At 34.2% G+C, this 26,680-nt stretch overlaps 1 pseudogene; it reads right to left on the bottom strand.

Annotated features, from left to right (window-relative positions):
* LOC129512383 (splicing factor 3A subunit 3-like) overlaps positions 1-22,340 on the bottom strand; it is a 99,259-nt pseudogene extending 76,919 nt beyond the window's left edge.
* Positions 22,341-26,680: the final 4,340 nt, after the last annotated feature.

Here is a 26,680-nt window from a genome sequence, read left to right on the forward strand (position 1 = left end):
GTTGCAATTCTCTCTGGCTGGAATTCTCTTCTCCCAGAGTTCTATATGGCTCACTCTCTCACTCCCTTCATGTTTTAACTTGAATGTCATCTTTTTAATGTTGTCTTCTCTGACCACTCTATCTAAAATTGGATCCCCTCTCTGACACTGTCTATTCACTCCCTGATTTATTTTTTTTTAGCAATTAAAATTATCTGTGAAAATAAAGAAAAAAACTCATTTAAAATGAAGTTGGGAAGTCCTGAAGGGGGGACTCTCATCCATCTAGTTTACTATCACTGCAGGAAGAGGGAAAATTTCCTCCTTACCCAGCAACAACCCAGCCAATTAGAAGTTGACACAACTCCAAACTCTTGCTTTCCTCCAATTGACTTTTTTTCTTTTTTTTAAAATATTTATTTATTTATTATTTATGATAGACATAGAGAGGGGGGGGCAGAGACACAGGAAGAGGGAGAAGCAGGCTCCATGCCAGGAGCCCGATGCGGGACTCGATCCCGGGACTCCAGGATCGTGCCCTGGGCCAAAGGCAGGCGCTAAACCACTGAGCCACCCAGGGATCCCTTGACTTTTTTTCAAACAGCCCCTCTCAACTTCCTCCTTTCCTCTATACAAAAATGGCTTCTCTCCTTTTCTCTCCAAACTTGTCTATGGTTCATCATAGTTTCCTTGTCCTGAATTTTTAAAGTTGACAAATCAAATATACTATTTACATGTATTTACATGCTTTTTGAGTTGTCTGTATTGACTTATTTCCCTTTCCACACAAATGGAAACTCCACTAAGGCAGACATTTTTGTTTTGTTTGTTACTATATATTCAATGTCTAAAACAGTTCCTGATACATATCAAGTCTTCAACATTTGTTGAATGAATGAGTGAATGAATGAATGAATGAATGAATTTGTGGATAAATGATTTTATAACTCTTAACCTGAGTTCCAAAATCTTTTTGTCTTGGACTGTTTATAATTAATGGAAATACAAGTGAGTGCAATTTATACATCCTCTTGGATTCATATTCTCCTGTATTTCCATTATTACTTTCCACATTGGCTCTTTTACTTTTCTCTTTACTTGCTTTCCATACTCACATTAACCTTTCCTGTTTTGCTTTCTCTTTACTTTTTCCTCTGGTAAAGCTTCTTTTTAAGAAATGATATTTCAGTTTTATTCAGGCATAATTGACAAAGTTGTAAAATATTTAAAGTATATAGAGTGATGATTTGATATATGCATGTATTGTGGAAGGATTCCCTACATCAAGTTAATTAACACATCTATCCTTTCATATAGTTTCCCTTTTTACAAATTTTGGTGAGAATTTTTAAGTTCTAGTCTCTTAGCAAATTTCAATTAAATAATACAGTGTTATCAGTTATAGCCACCATGTTATACATTAGATCCTCAGATCTTATTCATCTTTTATTCAAAAGTTTGTACCTTTTAACGATCTCTTCCTATGTCTTCCACCCGACAGCTCCTGGCAACCACTTTTCTACTCTCTGTTTTTATGAGTTTGGGTTTTTTTTTTTCCTTTTTTTTTTTTTTTTTTTTTGGATTCCGTATATAAATGATTCCATAGAGTATTCGGTTCTTCTATTTGACTAATTTCACTTAACATAGTGACCTCCTTCATCTTTTATTATAGTCTTTTGCTTAAATTCTGTTTTATCTGTTCCTATTTTCTTTTGCTTTTCCTTTGCATGGCATATATTTCTCCATAACTTGTCTTTCAGTTTAGGTGTTCCCTAAAGCTGAAGTTGAAGTGAGTCTCTTGTAAACAGAACATAGTTGGGTCTTGTTTTGTTTTGTTTTTTTTTAATTCATTTGGCCACTCCATGTCTTCTGCATTCTAAATCTATGAAGGATTTAGTTCATTTATATTTAAAGGAATTAAGGATAGGTATGAACATACTATTACTGTACTGTTCATTGTTTTCTGCCTGTTTTGTAGTTCCTCTGTTTCTTTCTTCTTCTCTTGCTCTCTTCCTTTGTGATTTGATAAATTTCTGTGGTGGTATGTTTTACTTTCTTTTGTGTGGCTACTATAAGCTTTGCTTTGTATTACCATGAGACTTACATAAAATACCTTATATTTATAACATTGTATTTTATCCTATACAACTTCACTTCAAGTATGTTGAAAAGTTCTACATTTTACTCTCCCACTTCCTCTTATGTTTTTGATGTCCTAATTTTCATCTTTTTACATTGTGTAATCATAACAAATTGTTGCAGTTATGGTTATCTTTAGTACCTTCATATGAGAGTTATAAGTGATTTTACCAAAGCATTATAACATTGGGGTGTTCTGAATTTAACTACATATTTACCTTTTCCAATGAATTTTATCCTTTTATATGTTTTCTGTTACTAATTAACCATTTTTAGTTATTTTTTATTTTTTTATTTTTTAATAAATTTATTTTTTATTGGTGTTCAATTTGTCAACATACAGAATAGCACCCAGTGCTCATCCCATCAAGTGTCCTTTCAGTGCCTGCCACCCAGTCACCCCCACCCCCACCCACCTCCCCTTCCACCACCCTTAGTTCGTTTCCCAGAGTTAAGAGTCTTTCATGTTCTGTCTCCCTTTCTGATAGTTCCCATTTAACATTTCTTGTAAGGCTGATCTAATGGCGATGAAGCTCTAGGTAGAGCTTTTGTTTGTCTCCTTTTACTTCTCCCTTACTGCCTAGGGTCTAAAAGCCAGGGTTCCTTATCTGATCTTATTCCTCAATTTCATTTAAATCAATTAAAAATTCCATTTTTAAATGATTTGAAACTTCCAAAACCTGGAAGTTTGGGCATACCTGTCTGTAGAAACCTCTGGTACCTTGTGCTTTGAGCATCCTTCAACAGAAAAGGAAAAAGTCAACATTTACCTCTAGCAATGTTTCTTAAACTTTTCTGATAATAAGAATCCTCTGGGATTCTAATTAAAAATGCATTACTATTCTCTGAATATGGCCAGGTTTAGCAAATAAAAATATAGAAATACAATTATTCATTGTTCATCTGAAATAAAATATAGAAATACAAACATTTATTATTTACATGAAATTTGAATTTACCTGATATTTTGTATTTTATCTGGTATCCATATTGGGATGGTGTTCAGAAATCATTAACTTTTAACTTGCACTTCAGGTGGTTTTTATTATCATGTTTTAGGAAGAGGCTCTGAGCAAGTTGCCTTTTTATTAAAGCCTACTAGTCACCTTTACAAGGGACTTTAAAAATACTCAAATCAGATGTGTAAATGTCACCAATCTCATTGTTAGTTATCATTTATGATTACTTGCTATTCTTATAATTATGTAGGTTGTTCAGCATATGTTAAATGTATTTAATTCTATCCTTTTTTATTACATCACCAAATCCTTGATTTATAGTTGTCTTCAAATTGTGTAGTTCATAATTATTGCCTCAATTATAGAAATTAGAAGGAAAATTTCACAAGACACTCTTGAAGCTAGAAAAGTGGGTCCTATTCTTTTTGATCTTGGATTTATGACATCATTCCAATCAAACTGATTAATGATACAATGTGGGGAACCTTGACTCACAGTTTTGTCCTCAGAGGATCCTCAGCTCTGGAATGTGTTTCTTGTCTTGATCCAATGAAATATGAGATTCCTGGCTCCAGGGATACCTTCAAGGGCCAATTGTTTACAAAAACATTTGCCTGAGGGTTTGAAAATAGGGGTCCAGATGATAGATGGCATTTTAAGTGCATTTGCCACGTATGAATCCAGGAGGATCAGCAATGGAAACATTTCAAAAAGTAATACCAGTAATTAGGCACATTGGTTTCTGAAAATTTAGCCTTATATAGTTTGAAGGTTTGATATGTCGATGATTCCCAGATTTCTAAAGTCAAGGTGTAAGAAACTAATTGCCAAAAATATAGACATGAATTTAATAAACATAACTCAGTCCAGCTTCAATAACCCAGAAGCCCAAGAAAATTTCAGAACTTGATTTCTCAGAACTTCAATGACCTTTGGGAGCCTTCCATTAAAGAAAAATGAAGCAGATTTGCTCTAAGTAATTCCAGTCTTCAATGATAAATAAAAAGAATCGTTCACAAACATCAGAACTCTTTTAAAGTTTTTATTTTAAAAGGCCTAAATGTTCTGTAGGGTTTTTAACTTATTTTCATAGATTTGGAGAAAGTTTTGGCTTCTCAGGGCTAATATTCTGGGAACAATGAAAAATATACTGGGAGGCCTTCCTTTCACAGAGCCTACGTTAAAAGGAAATGCAATGGAAAATTAAGATGGTTTCCTTGTTTTGGTTAGATGAGTACTTGAATTTCACCCAGATTCCATAAGATTGTTCAGAATGAACTGGCCCCCTGAAATTCTCATTAAACTTTTTACCTTCAGACTTTATTGAAACTTGGGACAACACCTCTCCGCTTCCTAACCTCAAATGGTTTAACTTCTGCAAGAGAGAATATGATCACTTTCTTAGAGAAACAACACAAGATTATTTTCATCCTTTATAGTATACTAGGGATTTGAATTCTCCAATATGCATTACAACAGAGTTTTGAGCTAAAGCCTCCTTAAGGGGATATGGAACGTGAGCTAGAACTTTTGTTTAGTAACAAAATGACAAATTGCTGAGAAGGAGCATTATAGTATCTTGGGGAAACTTCCTAATATCATTGGGCTTTTTTATAAATGTTTGTATACATAACTTCTCAAATTAATTCCAGCTCTAAATTTTTATCTCTGCTTAATAGAGTTGTACTTCAGCCTTGGTGTATCTCTACTTGAAATGTTCAATTAGAATTGTTTTCAATAATAGCACTTTGCAAAAATCTATTTTAATATAATAATACATGAATACAAAACTACAAAAATTAACACAGGGGCAGCCTAATTCTATGATATATATGTATGCTAAGTAGTAGTCAGAGAAAGTAGTCTTCTCCAGTATATTCCCAGATGTACTGGAACTTCATGCAAAACAAAAGGGAGGAATAGTTTCAATCTTCCCTTTCTAACTGTGGATGCAATTGATTTTTACTGATACAAGTCTAATTTCAACTTACCACATCTTCTAAAATCAAGTTTCTATTAAAATTTTTCATTTTAGCAATTCACAAAATTTCTACTATCCAGAAAAGAACAGCCACCATCACCACCATCCTGCCTGGGAAAACCATACAAGCTCTTGGAGGCACAATTCCTTTATCTCCAATAATAGGAATTTCATGACTTGCCTTTATCATGTGTGTACATGTCTGAGAAGCTCTTAATTAATAAATAAATGTAGAAATATCTATTAACTATAAAATAACTTGCCAATATAATATATTTCTATTGTAGGATACATAGAATACAGGATATTTCATCAGAAACCAAAAAATGAAGACATTTTACCTATTTTTCTGAGTGGCAAAGAGGCTGTTAGAAGCAATAGAATCCCTATAGTTGCATGACAATAGTATATGCTTTGGAAAGAGGAAAAGGTATAATTGGTCAAGTTATTTCTGCAAGATGTGAAAGCAACATCAATTTTCAAAGTCCATAAAGCCCAGTTCTTCTTTAAAATGTAGGTTTTATTATTTTTCAGCTATAGAGAATCTAACAGATCAGGAGGTGAGTAGCATTTGTTATTCACAGTTCCCAAGAGGAAGGGGCATTGCATGTCACACAGGGCCATACAGAAAAGTACCAGAGCTGGTCAGGAGGCAGAGGAAGTGAGGGGGAAAACATTGGCAAGAGTCTTTATAGTAGTTTATGTGGTCAGAAACTGGCAAGATAAGGGTAGGCAGGTTCAGGATTGGCTAGTTTGAATAGCTTCAGTGTTTTCAGGGGCATTGAAACACTAGGGCTGTCCCTAGTGTTCTGGTGCTCAGCCTTGTGGTGATGAGAACAGGGAAATAGTGCTCTTAAGTGTTGGAGCCCAATAGATAATGAGGATGTGGGCTCTGAATTGGTTCCTTTGCGTATGACAGGTATACTCAGCAAGCCAGCCTTTTACTATCTTTTGGAATTATCCACCTCTGAGAAGACTAGTCTCTCCAGGCTCTGCAAGGCCCCTGATGGCAAAGTACTAGAAACACAGAAAATAAAAAGGTAGTTAATAAAGAGAATAACGTTTGATCAAAAGCCAAAGAGAAATTGTCTGTCACAAACATACTAGTGTTCATGGTTCTACATAAGAAAATTCAAACATGGCTTACATCAAATAAAGAAGCCATTACTAAAAGGAAATCTTTCAGAATTTTTCACTCACTTTGTAACTATCAAATAATTCCAATAATCACTATCCTTGGAATGATTTTTTTGTGTGTCCTCTACATCTATTGTACATATCTGATACAGACCCAATTCTGGTGGTGTGGTCCAACGTTGCAGCAAATAGCCGAAAAAGAAAATGGAAAACAATCCATGAGTGGATTTTCTGAGAAGCTCTCTCAGTCCAGGAATCTCTTATTTTAATTATCCTCATGTCTCATAGTACCTTGAAGACTGTTTTTTATAAGTGCCGAGATGTTTCCTGAATTGTCTTGAAATGGCAACTAAAAAGACTTGAAGACACTAAGATGAATCTAGTTGGGAATATACTGTCAGTTTAAGGTGTAAGATGGCCAAAGAAAGATAGTGTGGAAAATAGCTAACTGTAGAATATTTGGAGACCACAAGAAAGTGTCTTGAAAACAGACACTGGGAGATACCAGACATGAAGAATGGAACATGAAGAGAGAAGAAGTTTGAGACTATACTGTTGGGGTTTATTTCACCCTGGACAGGTGCAGCCCATACAACCTATCCACTGTCCATAGCAACTCTGAGTACTGCACAGCACAGAGCAAGGGTTTCATAGATGCATCTGAATAGAAGGAACGAAAGCAAGATAGTATCCAGAAAGGAGAAAGGAGAGAAATATTTTCATTGGAAAACTCTATAGTAATAGATTCCATTCTTCAAAAAATTTAGATTAAACATATCCTATGGTGAAATATGTTTAAGTACTTTTTATTCTTTCAAATAAATGTGATTCTCTCCTCCCTGTGAAGAAAACCATAAACACTATAGCTTAAAGAAAAATAAATTCTTTATTTTTATTTTTTAATTCCAATGTAGTTAATATATTGTGTTATATTCATTTCAAGTATACAATATAGTGATTCACCAATTCCATAGATGACCTATACTCATCAGGATAAGTGTACTCTTAATCCCTTCACTTACTTTATCCATCCCATCCACCCAACAGGTAACCATCTGTTTGTTTTCTATAGTGAAGAGTCTATTTCTTGGTTTGTCTCTTTTTTTCCTTTGTTTATTTTGTTTCTTAAACTCTATATATGAGTGAAATTCTATGGTATTTGTTTTTATTTGATTGGCTTATTTCACTTAGCATTATACTCTTTAGATCCACTCATGTTGTGGTCAAGATTTCATTATTTTACAGCTGAATAATATTCCATTATATATACTTCATTTTCTTTATCCACTAATCTATTGATGGATACTTGGGATGCTTCCATAGTTTGGCTATTGTAAATAATGTTGCTATAAACATAAGGCTGCATGTATCACTTTGAATTAGCGTTTTTGTATTCTTTGGGTAAATACCCAGTAGTATGATTACTGGACCATAGGGTAGTTCTATTTTCTATTTTTTTATTTTACTTTTTATATATTTTTTATTTTATTATTATTATTTATTTTATTTTATTTTTTGATTTTTATTTTTTTGAGGAACCTCCATATTGTCTGTCTTCCACGGCGGCTACATGAGTTTGGATTTCCACCAACAATGCACAATGGTTCCTCTTTCTTGGCATTCTTGCCAACATATGTTGTTTCTTTTGATTTTTAGCCATTTTGACAGGTGTGAGGTGATATCTCATTATGGTTTTGATTTGCATTTACCTGATGATGAGTGATGTTGAGTATCTTTGTGTGTAAGCCATCTGTATGTCTTCTTTGGAGAAATGTCTGTTCATGTCTTCTGCCTGTTTTTTAACTGTATTATTTGTTTTTCAATGTTGAGTTTCATACGTTCTTTATATATTTTGGTTACTAGCCCTTTTGTCATTTGCAAATATCTTCCTCCATCTAGTAGGTTATCTTTTAGTTTTATTGGTTGTTTCCTTTGCTGTGCAAGAGCTCTTTATTTTGATGTAGTCCCAATAGTTTATTTTTGCTTTTGTTTCTTTTGCCTCAGGAGATGTACCTAGCTAGATGTTGCTACAACAATGTTAGAAAAACTTACTGCCTGTTCTTAAAGAGAAATTCTTATACAGAATGATAGAAAAATAGTTGAGTGTAAATGAGGAAAGGAGGAGTTTAGTTACTTTTTAGGTGAATCACATTGCTTGTTATGAAATTAAGAGGGAAAATAAATACAAAAACCTTAAAATTAGTTGTTCAATTGAAAATTATATTAATAGAACAGATAAAAAGAGTAGTGAAAGAGTGGGTAAATAATACCTATTATTAATATTAATCCATTCAATAATATATTTGGATTGTTTTAATACACTATTTCAGTTGTCCATCTCCACTATCACTACACATTTATATTCCTCTTTTTATGTATACTAATTTACCTATATGTAGTCTTTCCTTGATGATGAAAGACTTCTGTTGCTTTGACTTTTCTTCTTAAAAACAACTCTTGTCCAGACTCAACCACTAACCTCCCAACTTTTTGTTGTATCTCAATGCATTGATTTTTGCCATTTTCCAAGTTTTTATTCAGATTTGTTATATATTTTCTAGTTAAAGTACATGTTCATGTTTTCTAGTTCATGCTCTCATGTTCTTTCCTAACGCTATTATATTCTTTCAAAGTACTCCATACACGAAAAAAAAATCACTAATCATAGCACTCTTACATGATCTTTTAAGTACAGGTTTATCTCTTCCACTAGACTGAATACTCTGATGTCAAAAAGAACTGTATATAATTTCTTCATTGTCATATCCCCAGCACTGAGTAGAGTATCTGGTACAAAGGAAATTCCCAATAGATCTTTAGTGAATTTATTAAATACAAAAGAATGAGTAATTGAATATATCTCAATTGCAAGACCAGTCATTTGATTGTAAATGAACTCTGATACAAGTCTGCCTTATTAACAAGGATGCAATCAACATAAGAATGATGATGTTAAAAGTAACATATTTTCCTAACTGCATCAGTTCTGGGTTAAAGCAATAAACAATTTTTAAGAAAACTCTCTGAACAAATGGCTTGGTTGTCCAGAATGGGGAGGAGCTGCCCACCCGAGTGTTTTAAAATGAGAATGACTATCTTTTTCCACAAGGAGCCTTCCAACTCTGAGAAGACCTATGAGTCGTGTCATTGATTTTATGCAATTCTTGTTCTTGAAATTTTATTTTCATTATAAGTGTCCAATTCTATATAAATCAAAGGAGAGCAAATGCCTAAACACTCCAGTAATGGTCTCAAAACCATATATTTAATTTTAAAACCTGATTTGAATCTTGCAAAAATCTTAGCTTTCCTAATACACTGATGTAGTGTTTATTTCTCTTTGCCAATTTTACTACATGTCAGTTTACTTGGTGCTATTTCAAGGCTTTCTTTGAATATGAACAGACTTTTCTACTTTGACATTAATTCAAGAAGCTTTATTTACCACAAGCAGTTACTTGCTATTGATTTTTATTACCAAATTATTTCTGTTTTAAGTACAGTGAACTTAAAATTTGGTCAAGCTTTCTTAAGTCTTAGATACTTGCTCTACCATCAAATCCATTCCACTTATTTTCACTCAGTTTACTGAGGTGAAATTTATATATAATGATATTCACCAATTTTAGTTGTAAAGTTGATGAATTTGGGAAAAAATATACCATCTGTATATATTCCCTTAATACCACTTTGTAATCCTTTTCCTTCCCCCAGCCCCAGCTCCTGACAAACTCATTTACTTTCAATCACTAAGATTTTGCCTTTTCTAGTAACATTTTATGCACATCTATATTCGCCTTCTTTAACTTAGCATAATGACTGAGATCTACCCATGTTGTGTGTATCAGTAGTTTGTTCCTTTTTATTAGAGTAGTATTCCATTATATAGTTATTTCACAATTTGTTTACCCATTCACATGTTGACGGACATTTAGGGCCTATTAATGATTTGGCTATTATGGACATTCAGATGCAGATATACGGGTGAACATATGTTTTTATTTTTCTTGGGTAAATACTTAGGAGAATCCAGTTAGGGATTGCTGGATCTTTTTTTTTTTTTTAAGATTTTATTTATGTATTCATGAGAGACACCCAGAGAGAGAGGCAGAGACATAGGCAGAGAGAGAAGCAGACTCCCCATGGGGAATCACATGCTGGACTCGATCAGGGGACTCCAGAATCACACCCTGAGCTGAAGGCCCCCCAACCCGCTCAACCACTGAGCCACCCAGGCATCCTGGGATTGCTATATCTTATGGTAAATGTATGGAAAACTTTATAAATGGGGGCTGTAATTGATATTTTCCTTTCCAAGAAGTTAATAATGTGTCAATATTGGTTTATTAGTTGTGACAAATGTATCACAATAATAGAAAATGTTAGCAATATCGGAAACCGGATGCAGAGTATATGAGAACTCTGTCCTGTCTTCACAAATATTCTATTATTCTAGAACTTTTTAAAATAAGTTTATTACAACAAAAAGGCATTTGATTTTTGTGCTCTTAGCTCAAATGAAGTTGTTTCCTTTATTCATACTGAAGCATGTTTTAATTATTAGCAAGTAATTTACACCATCATTAAATGTTAGCTATGCCTTCAGAACATGTATAAATTCTTCAAAACTCTCTTTTGAGGAGTTCCACTGTCAATGAAAGTACTAAAGGAAATTTACTAAATTATAATTGTTTGATAATCATATATCCACAATTATCTACAGAACAACTCAAGGAAGTATGTTGCAAAGTAAAAATCTAAATCAAAAGGTAAACTGAATTAGCAACTTTTGAATAGAGCAAGCAGGCCGTACAAAATTTCTTTTTCTTTGTCCTCTGCAGTGGCAGAAATTTTAATCATATTTTAAATATTCCAAACTGTTTTGAAGTCTTGAACTGTTTTCAACGCAGGATGAAAATATTTATTTCCATTAATATGATATAGCTGGAAAAACCAAAAAGATGATTCATTTGGGAGAAATAAATGTAAGAACAAAGGACTAATGGAGACAGGACAATAAACCATTTTACTTTCACTGTGGCATCTAAAGGAAAGAACTACTAGGAATGGAGATTCAAAGAACCATCTTGGACTGTCCAATGCCTTTGAGCAGTGAACTGTAAATTTTTTCTACTCCCAGCAGATCCATTGGAACCCATCTCCTGCCCTCTGCTAAAATCTGATTTTATTTAGCTAAGTATTAAGAATTGTGCTGTGTATTTCAAGGGCCATGAAAGAGGAAAGCAAGAAAATGTGCCAATAACATTAAGTGAAATTTATAAGTTTTCTCAAAATGATCCCACTCACCTGCTTTACCTTGTCTTGACCTTTATTAATATCCTTTTGTTTTAATCAACCAACTGAAAAAACAAATGAACTATTTCCTTTTTCATGACTTGACACATGAAATTAGTGCTTGGTGGTGGCAATTTTTTAAGCTTTTAATTACATTCCTTGCCAATGGCAGAATTTATTATGTTTTCAATGAAAACTAATGTTTTCGTAATATGTTCTTCTTACATTCAGTATAAATATTGAGAATTTCATGATACATTGTTGTCTAAACTGAAACTTTCAGGATGGAATTTTATTCATCTTAAGAGTTTAAAAGGGAAGGGTAAAACATCGTGCTGGTAATGTTTTGGCTTCAAATGGTCCAAATGGTATCATAAAAGCATAAATGAGATGCAAAGTAGCTTTTCATGGAATGTTATGTCCTCTGATTCTTTCTTTCTCTTTCTCTCTTTGTTTCTCTCTTTGTTTATTTTTCTTTCCTTTCTACTCTTTTGATAATTCAATTAAAAGCTCAATAAAGAGCATAATGCAAATTTTCTGCTGAATTTTTAAAAACAGTTTATTGAAGTATAATTAACATATAATAGACTGAGCATATTTAAAGTATACTAAAATTTGTTAAGTTTGAGTATAAGTATAAACCCATGAAGCCAGCATTACAAGAAAGGTAACGAATGTATCCATCACTTAAAAAATAATTTCTTTGTGCCCTAATGTGATCCTTGTCAACTGTTATCCCTCTATTTTGAGGAAAACAATTACCTGTTTTCGGTTGCCATAGATTAGTTTGCATTTCTGTTATTTTATGTAAATGAAATCATAATGCATGTACTCTTTTTTTCTAGCTTTTTGAGGAAAACAATTATCTGTTTTCTGTTGCCATAGGTTAGTTTGCATTTCTGTTATTTTATATAGATGAAATCATAATGCATGTACTTTTTTTCCAGCTTTTTTCACTCAGCATAATTATTTTGAGAATTATCCACATTGTTACATATATCAGCAGTTCATTCTTTCTTATTGCTGGAAAGTATCCTGGTATTTGGATACAGTTGTTTATCCTTTCACTTGCTGATGTATATTTGGATTGTTTCTAGATTTTGGTTATTACAAATAAAGCTTCTATGGACATTTATGTCCAAGACTATAAAATACTGAGTTAAGAGAATGAAAAGAAACAGGCTGGGAGAAAATATTTGCAAGTCACATATCTGTTCAAGTTTTTTAACAAGGACCTCACAAAAGATATTGTAAGGATAGCATATAAACTTAGGGAAAGATGCTCAACATTATTAGTCATGAGGAAATTAAAACCATTTTTAGATGCTACTGCATGCCTATTAGAACAACTAACATTCCAAGTGTTAGCAAGGATACAGAGGAACTGGAACTCTCATCCATTGCCCATGGGAATGTAAAATGTATAACCACTCTGGAAAACAGTTTGATAGTTTCTTTTAAAAAAATTACACGTATATAAACTATATGACTCAACCTATTTATTCCTACATATTTACCTAGGAGAAATGAAGGTACGTACATGCACTTTCTGCTGAAGTTATCCACTCTGATTTATTTGTTCTTCTGATCACTATTCAGTCTGACTCACACCTACCTATCTATGCTTATCAGTTTACCTGTAACTTTATACCTACCATATTAAGTTGTACATTTTATAATACTAGCTGAACATTTTTTGTTTATACTGCAATAACTCCTCCACCAAATTACCATATGATCAATTCCTACTCACTAATTTAGACATAGTGTAAATATCTTGATGTATTTATTTCAATTAGTATCTAACCTTAACCCTGAAAATGGAGTTTGCCAATTTTCTAATAGCTCATGAGTACATTTTTCAAAGTTGTTGGTACAAAATAAAGCCTCTATTTAAGGATCGTAGTAAAATGCATTTGAAAGAAGCCATTTGAATATCTGAAAAAATAGATACCTTTAATCTTACTAAGTTAGACTTGCATTTATACTAAGGCACGGACACTTCATACCTTAGATGTAGCAAGGAAAAAACATTAGTATGTTTGAAAATAGTTATCTATAATTCTACAGAAATTTTATCAATTCCAATTTCAAGCCTCCATTTTTCATCTGTAAAGTTGCGGTGATAATATTGCCATCTCACAGGCTTACTTGAAGATTACATGAGGTGTAAACTCTCACGAGGGCCTGGTTCGAGGGCCTGGTTCATGGCCAACACTCATTGAATGTTTTTCATTAATTCTTTGTTTAATTTACTGTCATTTACATAAATAAGCTTGTGATAAAATTGACTGAGCTAACTTTTTTGCAGATGGGAATTAGACATCTGAATTCTGGTAGATTTATATAAGCCTCAAACACAGTAGCATTGGGGCACAAATGTCAAGAATCTTTAACAACTCTAAGGAAAGTCATGTAAATACTCAAGTTTAGATTCTCCAACAGATGTGTAAAAGAACCAAAGAATATGAACTTGTTACTTTGCAAGTCTCTTTCTTTAGTTTAATTATTAGCTCTTACATAGTTTCTATTGCAGATCAATATTTTTTGAAAATCTAACATAAGTTTTTAGTGCATTTGTATCTTTAAATCTATAGATTTGTGTTCCAAATTTTTATAACTTTGCTAGTGAAAGTCTTAAGAGATATTGGCAGGTCAGAATCATGGTTCATGAGATATACAAATATAGATAAACATGATAATTCCATTTTATTAGTCTATCAATCTAGGCTCATTCTAATATGTAAATTTTTGAATGGCATAAAATAAACTGATACTATCATTAAAGAAATATTCAGTTTCATTTTAAATTGTCTCATTTAGGCACTTATGGTTTAATCTTCCCAGGATATTTCTATGCCCTGCCATTATTGTATCGCATCACGAGTACAAAATCATATTTTCTAAGATTGATTCCTGACTCTAAAATAGAATGCTGCTACAGTGTCCAAATATTTAATGTTTCTGACAGACATACTATGTCTATGAAGTGGAATAAAATCCCTCAGAAGCATTTTTTAGGAATGGTTAGCTAATGTTTTTTAAAATATGCCAGTGATTTGAAGAGAGTGACAGTTACTAGTGGATTCTTTAGATTCAAATGTGGCTGGAAAACAAATCCTCATTATTATTACTAATGCTAATGTTGCAAATATTAAATTATAACTAACAGTCAATATTTTCTAAAAACTGAAATTCTAAGGAATATTCATTTTTATTTTAAGGTTGTATGTTTTGTTTCATGTGTAAATAGCTCAATATTACAATTTGTTCAAAATAGATGAGAGTAAAATACAATCATAGAATTCCATAAGACATTAAATATTCATTCTAGAAATTATAAGCCACTGAGTTAGTATGAGACAAATATTTCTAAAAAATGTATTTCTATATTTAGCCAAAGATTATATTCATTACATTCAATCTTTCATTCCTTTCTTGTTAAAGAGTTGTAGAAGAGCAATTGATTTCCTTTTATCATATTTCCTTTTGCTTGATTATATTGTATTTCGAACTTATAATTTTTAGGGATTCTTATGGCAGTAACCACAACACCCCCCTCTCTACTTCATATCCATGATTATAGAACTATCATTTTTTTCTGCAATTTTCTGAGAAATAAGAACCAGGCATGAACATTCTACAGTGACTAGAGAGCCCCAAGATTTTAAATCCACACTACAAGCCAATTGAGAAAATCCCGGGGTTAACTGGTGTCAGCTACTAAGATGGAATCAGGGACATCCCCACTGGCATATAACTGTTGCATTTCGTAGCAAACAGAAATAACATTTAAAGGGACAGTGGAAGGAATTCTTTTTCATAGCATTCTGATCTTTATGCTATCTGAAACTGCAAGCCAGACTATGGATACTGGAAACATATTACAGGATCAGAGAGAGGCAGTGTCCAAAGTTCGGCCCAACATTTATTAATTGTGTGATCTTAGACAAGTTTCTACTTCTCTGAGCCCTATTTATCTATAAAATAGGTATTGATACCAGTATCACAACCTTGTTTTGAAGCTTAAAAGAGCTGAAACTTCTATGAAGCAAGGACAACAATGAATAACATCATTCTTTAAAATATATATTTAAGCATCGTGATTTCTATTTTTTAGAAGTTGTTCTAGGTAAGGACACACTTTTCATTTGGAAATATGTTATGAAAACCTTCTTTTGCTAATGGAAATATATATAATATATATAGATGCATATAATGTGATCCTGTGTGAGCCATACTGTTATTTCAATAAATATTTATTGACTGCCTACTACATGCCAGGCACCACGCTAAGGGAAACAGTTGATAAATGTTTCAGCTGTAAAACTTGGAATTACCTTGAAATTCAAACACCTGAAAGAACAAGCAGCCCAAAAGTAGTGCATAAAGTACAGTTTCTTTGCACTTTTTTTTAAATTTTTTTTAATTTTTATTTATGATAGGCACACAGTGAGAGAGAGAGAGGCAGAGACACAGGCAGAGGGAGAAGCAGGCTCCATGCACCGGGAGCCCGACGTGGGATTCGATCCCGGGTCTCCAGGATCGCGCCCTGGACCAAAGGCAGGCGCCAAACCACTGCGCCACCCAGGGATCCCTCTTTGCACTTTTAAGAGGAGAGTCATTCCCTTCTAATTGGAGAAGACATCTAAAAAGATGCATTCTCAGAGGTGGCACACATAGCCCCATCTCTAAAGATAGCCGCATGGAATTTGATGCCTAGGACAGAGGTTTACAAAGCCTAGGCATCCAGTATGGAATCTTGAAGGCCAATGGTTTCTCCTTTCTTAGAGTGGTAAAGGAGATAAGATGAAGAATCATAAAACATGATACATCAAGTGAAAAAGACCAGAGCACAAAAGTATCTCTGCTTTGGTTACACCAATGTTTGTTTATGTGTGGACAAACTAGAAAAGAAGTGGAAAAATGAAATAGTTGATATGTCAGCATGAGCATATTGTGAGTAAATTCTTCTCCTCCTTGAGATCCTGTATCGTTGCAATAATGTTGCTTAGGCAATAAGTACAGGTTAAGAGAAAGTCCAAGACTAAAAAGTAAAGAAATATTGTAAGACTGCCTTAGGCAAGTGAGAAAATATCAAATTGAAATAAAGAGTTATTTATTTAGAGCATCATCCTGAAATACCATTCAGAATAATCCCTAACATGTGAAAACTCAACCTGTAGATTGAAACAGTGTTAATAAATTAAACAGACACTCATTCCTCACCACTCACCTCTGTTCCCCGCTGTAGAACTTTTTTTCTCCACTGTGAGATTCTGGATGTCTAAGTCTTTATCCTTTTCCCTCTCCTGTCCTGGGGCCCTCTTCTGCCACTAGAGTTCTGCATCACCTTGAATCCACAACTCCCCAAGGGACCAGGGCTTAGCAAAATCATCAGTGCAAAGTTAGGTCTTATGAAAAGAGTTCTGTTACTTAGACACTTATGGACTAGCCTAGGACTACCTCTCATTTGTAACTTTATTTTATGGAAAATTGTACTTAATGAGTAAATTTTCCTGTGAACTTCAAACTGTAACTTTTAGAGCAACATTTAGAACAAAAATCTATTCTTGCCTGTGTGTATACAGACACTTTACTCAAAAGTCGTATAATAGCAATCAATTAATAAGTAAATCAGCTCCCTAGTCAAACTTATAAAATCTTAAAGAACTACTAGATTAGTATGTTTAAATATACTTCTTCTCTTCTTAAACTTAAGGAATGGTTGGCATCACAGGCCATCACATAAAGGATGGTATCTGTACATCTGAGAGATATGAGAAATAACATGGCCCAGGCATGTTTCACCAGAATGCTGAGTTCTGCTACAATAGGACTACACTCTATTCTTGTAGATACAGAAATGATAGCTCTGTTGTATATATTTTGCATTATAGATAGAGAACTACATGGAGAAATTAATCTTAGATTGTCACCTAAGCCTTAGTATTGCAAGGTCCTTTAAATGAAGTTTTACCAAGCTAAAAAAAAAAAAAATTGGAAATCTGTCATTTATCTGTTTCTTCCATTTTCCCTTTTATAACTTTTTATAACCTAGGCAATTACAAAAAGATCTTAGAATATTATTTAGTAGTAACTGTCTTTTACCTAAGAACGACATCTTTAGAGAAATGGAGGAGAGAAAAATTCACCTGATGCTTTTATTAATGATGTTTCTCCACCAGTACGGTCACCATTCCACACTGGAAGCTTCTGCTAGCCAGAATTTTGTCAGCATTTTCATCCTTAGAACATTATTGTGCATTTCTTTATGCATGGTTATGTAATTGTTCCCTAAATGTTCTATATCTGTGTATTTAATCTGTCAAAGTAGATTGTTGTTTCTAGGGAGTGAGCATGACTTCTCACGTTTGCTTATCCCCTTTGACATTGTTCTTGAGTACATCCTTGAATAGTTAATTGCTTAAAGTAAAAGATAGGAAAATATTCCTATCATTTAGAAAATTTTACTACTAAGAATAACATATTTCTTTGCAAAGAAGCTGAATGGCATGAATTTGAATAGTCATCCCTGACAAAGTGGAATGACAATTTGTTAAGAACACGTGTGCCATAGTGTCTACTCTGTGCTATTTTATATGCACCACATGCACGGGTGGGACAGTGGTGAGCTGCCCACTTTCCCTCTCCAGGACTGAGGCCTTCATTCCCCAGTTGCTGGGAGCATTGCCTGCTGATAGGACACATTGAGGCCTTCTCCACAAGTTACCCTAGACCATGAGCAACTGTCTAGCGGAAGGCTCTTATCTCCCCTCTGACAGCCCTGTTTACCTCCTTCCACAAATGAGGACAGTTGTGAAGTACCCCTCCCTGCTCCCATGAACTCCATGGGCTCAAGTAAGGCCTCTCTTATAACTGCATCACAGTTCTATTCTCCCTCTGCCCATGCCTACCTCCCTCACTTCCTTCCAGGAGGTTCCCAAGGCATTATTCAATGATGCTCTGGGCACAGACCTCTGTCTCCATATCTGAGGCCTAAGACTCAACCTGTTTCAGTCCCATTTTACAATCCAAGAGAAAATAGAATATAGGAAAGGAAAACAGTGTGTTGATAGGCAAACTCTACCTCCAAAATATCTGTATCTGACATTCTGTGTTTCTATAAGTGAAAAAGAATAGCAGCCAGAATGGTTCAATCCTTTTATTTCTCCTATGCTTGCTCAGTTTGGGCACTCCCTTGTCAGGTATTAAAACTATGTGAATTCATTAAACATAACTGTAGAAACTCCTTACCCATATGTGTGTGCCAAAGCAAATGTACTGTTATCCCTCAAGCAGAGCTAATGAGTATCTACTGAGACATTTAACACACTATTACATGATGAAAAAGAAAAACAAATTTATAATAAAAGAAATTGGTAATACTTCCCTTTCTCCTTTGTGCAGCATAGCTATATATATATATTTTTTTCCAGTTAGTTTCTCAAACTCCAAATTACCCTTATTAGCAGGAAGCCCAGTGTCTCAATTTTGAAGCTGGGAAGGAATTCAAAGAGAAGTTGAACTATAACATTTTATTCCTTTAACAAAGGTCTGAACCAAGTACGATAAAATACTAATATGCACTAATTCTGAGCAGATGCATATGTGTATTTGTATTACTTTTGGTACTTTTCTGTATCAGTGCAAATCTGTATGAAAGATACATGATTTGCCTTACAATCAGCAGAATCAATACAATCTTGATTCACTGGGCACCCAATAACATGTGAAAGAGACAATTTTATTTATATTAAATTGATTAATTCAAGAATCAGTTCAGCCTCAATTCCTCTTAAGATCTCCTTAAGCAGTAGTTATCCATCTGTGGGCATTGCCAAGATATCGTCACTTTACCAGAACAGTGGCTATGTCCCCTCTCTCTGATCTAGCCACTGCGACATATCTGTCCTATATTTACTCACCAACCCACGTACCTCTTCTTAAAACATCTGAACCATGACTTCATGTGGAACTCATTTCCAGTCATGAGGGTCTCCTACTCAGAATAAGTTCTAGATTTTTGTACATGGTGACCCTCCTTATTTTCTCTTTCTTTCCTTCCTCTTAATCTTACTTTTCAAAGGTCTTCAAGTTTCATGTCAGGGTCAAGGTTTTCCCTGTTTTTATACACTCAGATTTCAAAGAACTCCAATCAGTAAGTTTGGAATGTGCAAATGTCCTAGTAAATGAAAAAGAAAGGTTAACAAGTCTTTATAAATAAAGGGCTACCAATGGGGTGCTTGGGTGGCTCAGTCATTAAAGCTTCTGACTCTTGATTTTGGCTCAGCTCATAATCTTGGGATCAAGCCCTGTGTCAGGCTCATGTTCAGTGCAGTCTGCTTGAAATTCTCTCTCTCCTGTCCCTATCCCTGCTCATGTTCTCTCTCTTCTTTTTTTTTCTCTCTCTCTCAAGTAAATAAACAAAATCTTTAAATTGACTAATAAATCAAAAAAGTCTAAAGTACATGTTAGGAAGTTTTCTATCCACCCGAAATAATAAAATTAAAATACATACTGAAAGCTGTCTAGGAAATTTGGCTACAGGGCAGTTCTTCCAATTTAAGCCTAAACATGTCACTTGCATGCTTAGTTTTTTCCCATAGTTTCTATCTCTACAACTATTATCTCTAAATGGGGGTGCATGCACTTCAAGGGGAAATTTAGAGTATAAGAAGAACATATTAAAATACTTACATTCATTACACTATATTTATGATACTTAAAAAGAAATTTGTTATATCGTAATGAGACATGACAAACAGGCCCTGGTGCCCTCCTTCAGTTCCACTGGTCATAAATGGTCATGTAGGGAATTCAGAGGCAAGTGCTGGCTCACTACAGTGCAGATTGATGAGGATATCCTCACTCTTTCATTTACTTTCAATGTATTTCAATGAATTACAGTTTATATGTATGAGCAAATGAATTTACCATTTTTATTACTTAGTCTTTATTAAATCTCAAAAAATGGGCAAAGTGCTTAAGAAAAGTTCCCCAGGAAATCTTTGATTGAAGACAAGACTAACGAAGAAGCACAAAAGAACATTTAAAAAAATTACAGAGCTGAAATAGCTACTTTCCTTAACACAAACCTTTTACCAGCCAAATTACAAGGAAAAGAAAAGGATGGTCTAACAAGATTTTAGAAAAAGGTAGGCAAAAAAGTTCAAAATTATCAAGAAGATTGTTTAAAGTATCTATTTATTTCTTCCATCATTATGGATGGGCCTTCAAGGATATATTGTACTTTGAGATATCAGCCAGTGGTCATATGAAGCCATCCTGATTAGCAAACCCCTTAAAACTACATTTTATTTCATTTTTACCACATCCCCTTAAAATTTCTATTTTTATTTGTGTTTAGTAATAAACACCCAATGGCTATTTATAGTTCTCTCTGTGCCAAGGAAGCTTATGGACACTTGAGAGATAACTATAAATAAAACTCATGTCTTAAAACTGACTTTACAGAGTTCACACACAATTATGTAAATAAATGAACATACATACATTGGAGGACTGCCTGTTTTTATACTCAACAAATTTCGTATTATTGAAAAAGTTTTTATACACGTATTCAAAGGAATGACTTACAAGGCATGCAAGAACTTTTCTCCATATGTGGCCTTAATTCTTGCCATTTATAGTCTCAAATTTCACTTCCTTATAATTGTGACATATTTGCACTTCTTCAAACATTTCATTATGTTATGCTTTCCTCAGTGCTTTGTGTCTCTCTTCCCTCTGGCTAGAGTACTTCACCTACCCCTTCTTCCCCTTACTTTTTTGTTTCCCACATCTTCCTTACATCTTCTTTTTTATCTTTCAACACACAGCTCAGTCTCCATACTTTGTGTGACCACATGTGGTTGTTCCAGAATGAACCAATTCCTTTACTCTGCCCTCCTCCAATACTGTGGCCTGTATCCAAGTCCATTACTGCAATGGCCACACTGTACTCACCCCATTTGTTCATGTGCCTGTGATCTCTCTCTTTTTTTTAAGATTTTTAATTTATTTATCTATTCACAATAGACAGAGAGACAGAGAGAGAGAGGCAGAGACTCAGGCCAGAGGGAGAAGCAGGCCTGAGCCCAAAGCGGGACTCAATCTTGGGACTCCAGGATCGCATCCTGGGCCAAAGGCAGGGGGCCAAACTGCTGAGCCACCCAGGGATCCCCGCCTGTGATCTCTTTGAGGAGATCTATTTTACCTCCCAACCTAGTACCATGCCTGACATGCAGTATGCCCAATAAACATTTTAAGGAAATTGTATTAAACTAATATCCAAAGAGTTTTTAGATAACTGAAGTTTCACTTCTTTTGTTTATTTCATGAAAGAAATGTAATTAAGGGACTTGCTGTTTTTCTAAGAGAATGTGTGTCTGGGTAACTTAAAGTTAATAGAAGTTATTTGTATTATGTGCTATCATCCTGATTTGATAATATCTAAATGCTTTTATCTAGTTCTTGCTTGGCAATGGTTGTTCCACAAACAAAATGGTTATAAATTGATGTGGTAGGCTGAAAATGTTAATATTGTATGGAACAAGATTGTGAGATGATCCATGTAATTTTTTTTTCACTTCTAGGAAGCAAGTCGAATTAGAGAGGCAATTTGCTCCCTTCTTTTATTGAAGAGTCACTTTTGGAAATGATAACTACAGAATACATGCTTCACTGCTACAAATACTGGTGATGGATGTTGCATTGGAACCCAAGTTGTATAGTCTTTAAAATACAAATAAATTTCAATTACCAGGGCTTTCATTTGGCATTTTGATGAGCTGTTTCTTACCTCCAGCTAAATTTGCCCTAGTGTGGCCTTTGCTGTTGCAGGTCATCTTGCACCACATGCCAAGATGGATTTCAAAAGATTCCAATGGTCTATGCAGCAGGGAAGAAAACATCGTAGTGATCCATTAAGAATTTAAGGATGAACTTTAATTGACTAGTAATTTTAGTCACCCAATTCTGAGACAGAGAGATAGAGAGAAGAAAAGAAGAAGAAGAAGAAGAAGAAGAAGAAGAAGAAGAAGAAGAAGAAAGAAGAAAGAAGAAGAAGAAGAAGAAGAAGAAGAAGAAGAAGAAGAAGAAGAAAGAAGAAGAAGAAGAAAGAAGAAGAAGAAGAAGAAAGAAGAAGAAGAAGAAGAAAGAAGAAGAAAAGAGGAGGAGGAGGAGGAGGAGGAGGAGGAGGAGATTGAGAGAGAATATTAATGAGGTTCAGCTGCAGTCATGACTGCAATAAAAAGTATGCAGAAAGCAACAGGAAATACCCAACAGAAAATATTCCAGGGCATGACTTCTTTTGTTCTCATTACTTGGACAATAAATCTTAATATTTTCCAGAAATTTGGATGAATATGATAAGCAACTATGTTTATAGTAATGTGATTACATTTGTTAAATTAGAAACAGCAAGAAGGTCACGTATTCTCTGCTATTTTGGGAAACAATAAAGAACTAAAAAGACTGGTATCTATAGAAACTGTAGACTACTGTTGGCTCCATTAATTCTTATAATGAATTAAGAGAAAGACTGCACATTCTATGAGATCATCTTGCCTAAGATATCTTAATTATTCTCTTCTTGATATTGATTTCATTCAATTGTCTCCTTAAAATCCTCTAAAATGTTACATATTTATATATTTAATCACATCTACATATAAATCTTCTACTTGTCACTTCAGCATTTGGTTCTTTGGCTTAATCAGAGATAGGTCATTTTAGTCATTTATCCACTGTTTTCTTCACTATATGGTAAACCTTACTAAGAGGTACTTTCTTAAAGCAATCTTTTATTGTGGTTCAAGTACAGAGTACTTGTTTTTTAACATGTGAAAACAAAATTTAAAACCAACATTATAAGTAATGATATAAATAAATCAATGTAGTGAATATGCATGGTGAAAGAGAAACCCAAGCAGTGGCCATCATAATGACTTAGAGCAGTGGCTTTATACATTTTTTCCCCTTCAGTAGAATTCTTTTCATTGTTTAACATATCATGTCAAAAACCACTAACTGAGGTAGATCAAGTGGAGCCCCTCTGGTGGAACCTGACTTTTGGAGGCTGGAGCTCTTTCTTTCTACTGAGTTCTCTCACTTATTTCAACCATGCTCCCTGAGAAGCTGCCACTGAGCTCTGTGCTCCTAGAACTTCAGTGTGGAAACTACTGTTTTAAAGTATTTAAGATCTTTTCAGGGAACAGAACAATACTCCTAGAAAGCTTGTTATGTGTCAGGTATTTTACATTTGTATTCTTATTTAATCCTCAATTCAACTTTGTAGATGGGATATCTATCCTGATATTATACCCAGGGAAGCTGAAACTTGACACGATTAGCCCTTTTACCTAGACATCCTGCTTTGAGGGGAATTATTGAGATTTCAGTCCACCTCTGTCTATTCTAAAAGCTGACTTTTGGGACGCTTGGGTGGCTCAGCGGTTGGGCGTCTGCCTTTGGCTCAGGGCATGATCCTGTGGTACTGGGATGGAGTCCCACACTGGGCTCCCTGAATGGAGCCTGCTTCTCCCTCTGTCTGTGTCTCTGCCTCTCTCTCTGTCTGTCATGAATAAATAAATAAAATCTTAAATAAATAAATAAATAAATGCTGACTTTCTTTTAGTCTATGACCTGCATTTCGTAGATAAAAATTAAGTGGTGGGAGAGAGACAACAGTGCTTATAGGCCCTCCTATAAGAATTTATCTTTAAATATTAAAAAAGAAAAAGCATTTGCTGTTCTCTAGGTTCAAGATACCAAGTCACTAAATTGGTAACTTCTGACTGAGTAGTCTGCTCTATTAAGGTCCATAGAATGGTCACAGGGTAAATGGAGTCTTTTTAACCAAAACCTATATGTGCTCAAAAGTATTCTGAGTTCTAGCCAAAGGTGGGGTAGTGGGGAACAATTTTTCACTGCTGAACTGTGAGGCAAATGTTGAACCGTGGGTTTTCAAGCCTGGTTGTCTATTAAAATCACCTGGGGAGATTTTTAAACAAAATGATGCCTTGGCCCTATCCATGGGTTCTGATAATTGGTGGGGGTGGGGATCTGGGAATGGGTGTTTTTGTTTTTATTTATTTTAGAGAGTGGAGTTAGAGGGAGGGAGAGAATCCCAAGCAGACTCCCTACTGAACACGGAGCCTGACACAGGACTCAATCTCATGACCCTGAGACCATGACTCCAGCCAAAATCAAGAGATGGATAGTCAGCGGAGCCACCCAGTTACCCCGTGGGTATCGGTATTTTTAAAAGCCATTTATAGTTGTACACTGGAAACTAATGTAACATTGGGTATCAATTATACTAAAAAAAACACTTTAAAATAAATAATAAAAGTGATTTGTAGGGTAGTCAGAGCTGATGTCAAGAAAGAACTCAGTTGGGGAAAAGTTAACTTGTAGAGGTACAATGTTACCTGGGCTATGATGGAGAGACTCGTAGGCAAGGATGTGGAGTGTAACAGAAGTTTAAAAGCATGTTTATTTTTTTGTTGAAAAAAAAGTAAGAAAATTCAAAGATTTTTAGAAGACCATTTCCAAAATGAGGTCTCTATATAAAATGTCAATACACTTCTGAACTCTTGTTAAATTTTCTACCCTAAATGTTTATATGTCAAAATTTTAAAGCATAGCTAGGGAACTCACTTGTAGATCAAAGCAATTGAATTATAAATTATTATTATGGTTCTTCATCTTGATTTTAATTGAGTTTTAATTTTCCTAATGTGAGAATATTTCAAAATATTAGAAAATGCTTTTAATAATCACATTATTTTTATTATAGAAAGAATCATCTAATGGTTTAAAAATTGGATCATTAGCTGTTCTGAAAAGATATTATTCTACATCATAAAAAGAATGAATTGTTCTGACATTATTCATCCAACAATAATATTGGAAGACAATAAAACATTTCATCATAAACGTCTAAACGTTCAAAGAATAATAAAGGTAATGAGTAACTAATGGATTAGATGAAAGACTTAGGACATTATCCCATCCAAACAAAAATTATCTGAATGGCCTTCTCAAACACAAGCTACTTGGAAGCTTTAGAAGAATCTGTAGAAATACCTCTTGTTTAAGTAACTTTCTGCATCTGCTAGTGATTAGAATATGAAAAATTAACATAGAATGCAAATAAGTGGAATAAACATTTGACCAAAAGCCCTAAAGCCTCAAAGTCTGTGAGAAACAGTATATCTAGCAAAGAACATGTCAATTACAATATACTTTCTGGCCAGAGTTTCTGAGGCTACTAATGTGCCTAATGACATAAAGTAATATCTCCTAGGCTTCATCAATGTGTGTTCCTATATACACCACAGACAAAAATGAGGTCCCAATAATTTTTCTTTCCTTGATTCCTCCTTAGGCTCACTCTTTCCTCGCTTTGACACATATCCTTAATTGTCCAGCCCCATCTGTGAAGAAGGGACTTGCTTCCCCAGGGCCATGACCTCAGAGAGGAACAGAGCCATTCTTTCACCACTTGTTATCTTTTTCTGAATCCCTTCTTAAGAACTTCTTAGCACCTGTGCCACCTGTGCATGCATCCCAGATAGTTAGACATTTGCTTTACAGAAATTCTCCATATAAGTTCTAAGTGTGCTACAAACTCAGTGACATATTTATTTTATAGAATTTAGTCCATCATTTCATAAGTCTTTATCACTGTTGTCAAAATAAGATCAAATTACAACAATTAAAAATTTGGAAAACTACAAGAGCTAATCAAATAGAATCAGCAAAAATTCTATTGTCTGTTTCCTACAATGATTTTTTTATGTTTATTATAATTTTTCTAAAACCTTAAACCTGGGCTAACTTAAACAACTGGAAAATTACAGTCACAAAAAAAAAGAAATGCTTGAATTTGGGCTTTCCCACTTACTAGTCCTGTTGCCTTGAACAAGTCAACTTCACACAACCACATTTTCCGTATCATTACAATACATGTAGTATGACACTTAGCTTTCCCACTGCAAGGCATTATTGCAAAAATAAAACAAAATCATTTATGTAAAGATGTTAGCACATAATAGAGCAGTATATAAAAATTACAGTTATTAGCATGTGGAGTGTGTCGTTTCATTTTCATTTTGCATGGACTCAATGGGTACACTGAAGATGTTGTAAGTGTCCAATTATATACATAACTGTATTCACA

The sequence above is a fragment of the Nyctereutes procyonoides genome, unplaced genomic scaffold, assembly GCF_905146905.1.
Source record: "Nyctereutes procyonoides isolate TBG_1078 unplaced genomic scaffold, NYPRO_anot_genome, whole genome shotgun sequence".
NCBI classification, from domain to species: Eukaryota; Metazoa; Chordata; class Mammalia; order Carnivora; family Canidae; genus Nyctereutes; species Nyctereutes procyonoides.